The sequence below is a fragment of the Gossypium hirsutum genome, chromosome A08 (genome assembly GCF_007990345.1).
Source record: "Gossypium hirsutum isolate 1008001.06 chromosome A08, Gossypium_hirsutum_v2.1, whole genome shotgun sequence".
Classification (NCBI taxonomy): Eukaryota; Viridiplantae; Streptophyta; class Magnoliopsida; order Malvales; family Malvaceae; genus Gossypium; species Gossypium hirsutum.
The window spans coordinates 4,678,719-4,686,770 of NC_053431.1; the positions used below are offsets into that span (position 1 = coordinate 4,678,719).

At 34.8% G+C, this 8,052-nt stretch overlaps 1 pseudogene; it reads left to right on the plus strand.

Annotated features, from left to right (window-relative positions):
- The first annotated feature begins 2,620 nt into the window (after positions 1-2,620).
- On the plus strand, positions 2,621-7,660 carry LOC121204903 (translation initiation factor eIF-2B subunit delta-like; annotated as a pseudogene).
- Positions 7,661-8,052: the final 392 nt, after the last annotated feature.

An 8,052-nucleotide genomic window follows, 5' to 3' on the forward strand; every position in this document is an offset into this window, starting at 1 on the left:
CAATTTAGTTTGAAGGGTTTTTTGGAATAGGGGATTGGTCATTGGGAGCAATATCGAAAAATTAAGTATAGGAGTTGCCATTGGATTAGCTTGAGTGGTTTTGGTTTCTAATTTGGTTATAATGTTTTAGCATCATGTGCTTGTGACTTGAATTATAAGGAGCGGTGGTTGAGTAATTTTTATGACATTGTGCAACTTGACCTTTATCTTCTTACAAGATTTGGTTGTTGCTTTTAATTTACCTTCTTACATTATTGTTTATAATGTTATTTTGTGGTACATTTGATCTTTATTTTGGTGCTTTATGTTGTGTAATTTTCTTTTAAGAATTCTATCTTTAATAGATACTCATTTTACTGAGAAAAAAAGTTGTTTAATAAATCCAAAAACTTCAAGAGTTCCAAATATGAGAGGAGCTTTAAGAAACCCAAAAATGGAGATAACCTTGAGAAACTCCAAAATGGAGAGACATAACATGGGGGAAAATCCCAAAAGTAATATGGAGAGAAACTCAAAAACAAAAATTGAGAGAGATGAAACGCAAAGAACAACAAAAGAGAGCTTTGAGGGGATTTAGCTATGAATATTTGCTCGTTTTCCATAGATGACGTCAATTGTTTCATTCACTAAGACAAATCAAGTTTGGAGATGGACTTGTGTGTTCTCAGATCCTTGCAAGATGAAGGTAAATTATGGAGGCGCTGAAACTTGTGCTTTAGAAAGTTCTTCGATGCTGAAGTCAGTGAGTGAACTTAGTAATTGTGTAAGTGGGTGAAAATGAAGAAGAGAGATGGGATGATAGAGATGAAAGAACTCTTATAAGGGATTAATACCTCTAATTTTATACTTGGTCCCTAAGGCTGCTTCTTACTGGTTTGTGGATGTAGAATGATCCCACATTATACCAAGTTGATGGAGGTAGAATAGTTTCACATTTTCCTTATTCACGTTATGGATTGAGCTATGGAGATGCGCTCAGCAATTTTCAGATTTTTGTAAGACGAAGGTAAACTATAAGGGAGCCAGAGCTTGTGCTCTGAAACACTCCCCGATGCTTTTCAATGGGTGAGCTTGGTAATTGTGTAAGATAATGGGAGAGATGAAAATGAAGAAGAGATATGAGAAAATCAAGATGAAGATGAGAGAACTTTTGTAAGGGATTAATACCCCTAGTCTTATACTTGGTGCCTAAGGTTGCACCTTATTGATTGGTGCATGTAGAATTGATCCCACATGGTATGAAGTTGGTTGATGTAGCATTATATATTCTTATGAATCTTGATATACTAATTTTTTTTTTTTTTTTGTAGATTTTAATGCAATTTGTGCAAATATTCGCGTTTTAATTATTTTGTTATCATATTGCGTTCATGTAATTATGTTAGAGTCGAAAAATGTTGAACTTTAATTGAAAATATTCAATGACTTCTAATAATTTGTCGCATCATCGAGTATGTGTTATTTTGTGTTATAATTGCTTTCAATGTAATATATATTTATATAATTTTTTAATGAATTTTTTTCCCGAAAAAAAATTAATTCATTCATTTCATGAACGAGACCACACAATTCGGGAAGAAAGAAAGATACAACAAAACTTGCCATTAGCGGTGAAAGACAAGTTTGGTCAATACAAACAAAGACTTCAGCCGTATCAAGAATGGAACATTACAATATATTGATAAATGGTTTTGTCACAACTTAAGTAAGACATATTTAGGTTGACTATAAGCTCCTAACATGATAAGGGAACTAGCCTTGGAGGGTTCAAAGTGATAGATAAAATAATAAAGAAGAATTGAGTATTCACAAAATTGAAGAAGATGTGACAAACTCATCCCTAAAAACATTTGCAAAAACAAGATTAATAATTGTATAAAATAAGATAAAAACTTCCACCGTTCATGAAAATCATTTATTATTTTAAATACTCTCAAAATAAAAACAAAATAAGAAGCTAATGAAGAGACATCATCTATTCATCACAATCCATAAAAACAACAAAAATATTGATATTTGTGAAGTGAGAGGAAAAAGAGCATGGATGTTTGACAGAGGGTGAATGAATCTACCAATGGCCCTTTAATGATCAATTTCTATGTAGTTTTCAACCCATTTACGGCTCTCTCAATTTGTAATATACCAAAAGAGCACAAATCTTTTTATGTCATGTTGATTACATTTTACATATTTATTCTGATTTAATTATTAAATATCGGGCTTATCATATTACAAATTAAATTAAAAAAAATCGTTTTAAATCAAAATCAAATAATAATTTGAATTTGAATTATTTTAAATTTGAAATTAAAATCAAAATTTGACTACTCAAAGTAATAAAAAATTAATGAAGTAAAAATTATATTTTAAAAATATATAATTACTTTATAAATTAAAACGAGCAGTATTTCAGATAAAAAAAATTCTCAAAATATTAATTTAATTAATTTTCGACTAAAAAAATTGAGAGCTTTGGAAATAAATAAGAAAATATTATTAGTAATTTGATTTCCACAAATCTAATTATTGGAAAAAGAAAAGTGAAAGATCAAAGAAAGTAAAGGTTTAGAGATAAGAACAAAGGAAATAGACAAAATAAGAGAAAGAAACAAATTTATTAAAGAAAAATAAAATATCATTACTCTTTCATTAAAACCCTAAAATCTGAAAATTTTCCCGAGAAAATCTTCCTTCATGAACCCCCTTAAATAAAAGGAAGACCTACATTTCCTACGTCCCAACCCCCCCTCCCCCTTGCAATCTATGGACCCTCGCCGTACTGCTCGAACAGTCAGCGACCCGAAGGTCCGTCAAGTTGGGTTCTTTACACCGGCACCACCCGAACGTTCCATTTCGGATCCTCCACGTTTCCAAGATCCGATCCAACCTCCCTCTCCGTCTTCCACTCAGGTTAACGATCAGTCTCCCTCCGGCAACTCCCTCTCCCCCGTTATGATCGCTCCAGCACATCACCACTCCGACAATTTCCTTCGTACGGCTCTACAAGCTACATCTCCCCCGAAGGCGTTCTCGTATTCCGCCAAAACGGTAACCATTCCCCTGAAAACGAAGATGTGGCTTCGTCGTTCTCGCCTGGTCGTAAGGTTGTTTCCGCAAAATCGCCATCCTCCTTTCCGGGCGTCAAGGCGAGTAGTGTACCCGCGAGTGAGCTTACCACTGTTTCAGTGGTTAATTTGCCTCCAGGAATTTCTGGTAAGTGGTAAACCATTATTATTGATTTGTTTTGTTATTTTTCTTTGTTGAAAATAATATGGACTTTATTGGAGGGATTTAAATTAGGTCAGTGATTGCATTTCGGGACTTGAATTTAAAAAAAAAAAAGGGATTTGGATTTAGAAATTAGTTTTATTTGTGTGATAAAACACATATAACTGTTGCATGCATTATTATTTCTCAAATTCATGGAATTGTTGGATGCGTATTCATATGTCCTAATGAATTTGAAATTTTGGAATTCATGTTTTTATACTTGTTTAATATATAATATATTGAATCTCTACCGATTCATATACAATACATGTATTTTATTTTCAGAAATTACGTAATAATTGGTACCCAAATCCAATTTTTTATGTTCATGTTCCCAAGCATAGCATTAATGAATCTGGAATGTTTAGGTAGGAGCGCTCTGATTGAACTGATTCGAGTCAGTAAAGTAGACAGCTCAAGTTTGAGCCCAAGTGCAAAGTGACTGAGAGTTTGAAACTGGACTAGATTTCGATTATCAAATGTGAGCTTGACTCAAGAATAAATCAAGCTACTTAAGCTGACTCAATTAAGCTAAATAATATCCAATGTCCTTTAACACTGTAAACATACTTGCATACATATATATAAAGAAAAAACTAAAATGCTGTACCGGTTTGCAAGAGGCTTGAACCGAGTATTACAACACTCAAACTTGGGTTCATTGATTAATTGATTACTTGACCTTGAATTGCAGAAAATGAGCTGAATGCAAATATTTTCTGCAACGAGTTAATGTAGCTCGTGAGCTGAGTTGGCTAAGATAGATATTTAGGTGAAAACAGTTCATTCTAAGATAATAATTTAATTTTCAAAATTCTAGTGGGGACAGCTGTTGCCTCTGCCCCCACCCTGAATATTTCCCTGTATTTTTGGATGTGTTTGGGTCTTGCTTTTTTTATTCTAAAGAATTGTGAAATTGAAGTGTTTACAAGCTGAAGGGGAAATTGATTGCAGAGAAGGCTGGTGGAGCATCTGTTGAAGTTCAGAATGATCGACCTGTTAGTGCAAAGACATTGAAAGAGAAAACTTCTAAAGCTGAAAGACGTGCTCTGCAGGAGGCCCAACGAGCTGCCAAGGCTGCTGCAAAAGGTACATGTTGCTTATGTTACTCGGACTCAGGTGTGAGTGTTGGATACGGGTATGTGCCTTACATGGGTATATTAATTTTTTTTTCCAAGTTTTTTCATGTATTTGGACTGTCTTTGGAGGATCATATCCCAGTACCCTTGTCCAAAAATGTTTCAGACACAACTGTTAGACACAGGCGTTTCACGAAAAACGAAGAGTTGAAGCAACATAGCTCACGAGCTTTGTTAAATGGCTTCATGCTCTTGAATCATGCTTGCATTTTCATTGCATGGCTTTTTCTTTGTAAATCTAATACAGTATTTTCTCTAAACAGGACTCAACCTAATGAGTGTATTGTTGACCTATGGTTACAATTTATCTTGTGTACTTCACCTTCGAACAAATCCTCAATAACTTTGTTCCTGTTGATCACTATGTGTTTCTAGCTGAAGGAACTAAGGCATCAAGTGCTGCATCTAAGGTTGTGACCTCAGCAAATACAAAGCCAAGTAAAGCAACAAAACCTTCTTCCCAAAAGAATGATGGTTCTCAAGTTGCAGCTTCTGAGAAGAAGGGAGGTGATCGTGCACCTGAGAAAGATAGGAAGAAAGATGCTCCTCATCCTCGAATGCAATATGATGATAAAAGCCGGGTAGAGAAAGCCAAAAAGCGTGCTGTTGTAAAACAAACTGAAGCTAGGAATAGAGTGGAACTGTTCAGGCATTTGCCTCAGTACGAACACGGAACACAGCTTCCTGATTTAGAGACTAAGTTTTTTGAACTCGATCCAATGCACCCTGCTGTGTACAAGGTATTCCTACCAACTTGATGTTCTATTTTGGACATGGAAAACAGTTCACATGCACCCACACACACACATACATACACACACGCACATACATACATACATACATGCATACAGACATACACACATGCATACACACACATCCATCCATGCATACATACATACATAAATGAAATATATCCACACACATACATACATACATGCATGTGCATGACTGGTAGTGGCTGTCTTTTTAACAGGATACATTTAAAAGATAATTGTTTAATTATTAAACAGACTTGGCAATCATATAAAACCTTGTGTAGAATCTAAAAGTTCCACCATGGTATATAGAATAGTAATCCTTAATTATAGATTGCTATCTTACCTACAGTAATATGTTCTCGAAAAATCTTGCTTTACTGTTTTTTACTTCAGCTTATCCACATGATTGGGAGCATCTCTGTGGTTTTTATTAGCATATCAGCTATTTTTGATCAATGTGTAAAAGAGGTAAAAGAATTGTTGAATTTTTGTTTCATTTGGGTTTTCATTGGTATTGTCAGGTTGGGTTGCAGTATTTGTCTGGGGATATTCGTGGTGGCAATGCACGTTGTATTGCGATGTTTCAAGCGTTCAAAGAGGCTATCAAAGATTACTCAACTCCACCAGAGAAAACTCTAATTAGAGACTTAACTGCAAGGATTAGTAGTTACGTTTCTTTCTTGATTGAATGCAGGCCACTCTCAATTAGTATGGGCAATGCAATTAAGTTTCTAAAGAATCGAATTGCGAAATTACCATTGGCTCTGTCTGAATCAGAAGCAAAATCTACGCTTATGTTGGATATTGATCGTTTCATAAATGAAAAGATCATCCTTTCTGAAAAGGTAATAGTCAAACATGCTGTTACAAAGATTCGAGATGGTGACGTTCTTCTCACATATGGTGCATCCTCTGTGGTTGAGATGATTTTATTGCATGCCCATGAGCTCGGCAAACACTTCCGTGTTGTAGTGGTCGACTCTCGCCCAAAGCTTGAAGGGCAACTCTTACTACGTAGGTTGGTGAGGAAGGGCCTTAGCTGTACATACACACATGTAAATGCTGTTTCTTGTATAATGCAAGACGTTACTCGAGTTTTTCTGGGTGCTTCATCGGTCTTGTCTAATGGAACAGTTTACTCGAGAGTTGGGACTGCTTGTGTTGCTATGGTTGCTCATGCATTCCGTGTACCTGTATTAGTGTGTTGTGAAGCATATAAATTTCACGAAAGGGTGCAGCTTGATTCCATATGTTTTAACGAGCTTGGTAGGAACTTCTGGAAGTAGATTTTAGAGTCAATTTTTGCTAGGTCTACACTTGTTTCCTTTGATCTCTGAAATGGATGTGGCTTAGGTGTCTGTTCCATCTGTTGCAGGTAACCCAGATGCCATTTCAAAGGTTCAAGGCAGAGAGGAGATTAACTACTTAGATGGTTTTGTCAATCAAGAAAATCTGCAGCTTCTGAATTTAATGTAAGTTTTTATAATTTGATGAATGTAGAGCTACGTGTATCTTCTAAAAGCTGACAATTCTGAAAATTTTCATTCACAGCTATGATGCAACACCTTCAGATTATGTCTCCATGGTAATCACAGATTATGGCATGGTAAGTTATGATTTTATAATGCGTCTTTTAGTTTTAAAAAGTAACATATTTGGATTACGACTCAAGGAAAACTTAATAGGGGTTGTCATTATTTAGAACCATTGAATATCCTTTAAAGTCGGGGCATTTTTCTTTCCCAGCCTTGCTACTTGCCTTATTATTTTATGTCCAGGTTTAAGCAGTGGCTGTTATGGTCTCTATTTTCAGTTTTAACCCTCACCATCATCAATATTCACGGCTAACAGTTACTGCAATCAATTGCAGTAACATTCATTATGTACGCAAACTATAAATGCCTGATTTTTGTTGCAAGTAGTTGTAAATCAAGCTGCTTTTTCTTGTTTTAGATTCCACCCACAAGTGTGCCTGTCATTGTGAGAGAATATAGAAGAGATCACCTGTGGTCGTAGTTCAAGACGGCTCGTAAATGTATTCCAGAGGATTTTCCACAATTTTGCTCATGTTGTCGACCATCATTCTGGTCAATCGCAACGGAACAATAAGGATAGAATTTTTTTTTTTTCACATGTTCTTTCCTCTGTTCTTTCTTCATGGAATAAGGCTATAGGCTGACATGGTTTCCTGTGTTATTTTTTTTTTCTCCTTTTTTCCTCTTAAACTGACTCAGTGAAGAGTGCAATCCGTTCGCCTCTCCGGGCAGAATTGACCCTATCCGTTCGCCTCTCCGGGCAGAATTGATCCTATCTCATATATATTGTAGACAAGCCATGGTTTGTTCTTTTTCCTCCCTTGAGGTATCAAAGGGATGATTTTGCTGCAAATTTGACTCTCTTTTTTCCCCAGAAGAGTCTGATTTTATTCTGCCATGGAATAATACCTCTTATCTTCTCTTAGAAAATATAATTTCATTATAAGTTCTGATTGTATTTAGTTTTTTTTTTATATATAAGACTTAGAATTATTTAAAGCTTTTCTCTAACTCATAAATAAAAAGATAATGTGTTTTAGTGTATTCGAATTTACGTTCTTTTACATTGGTCACAATATTTATACTAGTCAAGTTAATACTCAATTGATATTAGTTTTAGAAAATTTAAATATTTAAATTTGATAAAATAAATATAATGGATAAATAATTATTAAAAACAAAATAATAATGCTGTAATATGGGTAAATTAAAAACATATACAGAGACTAGTTTTGTAATTAGAATTGTTAAAAAGTAATTTTATTGCTCTAGTCATTCTTAAATGACATTGGGTTGAAGGGATTTGGGCGGAAGAACTTAAAGGGCTTGCAAGACGAAAGATAAGGCTGT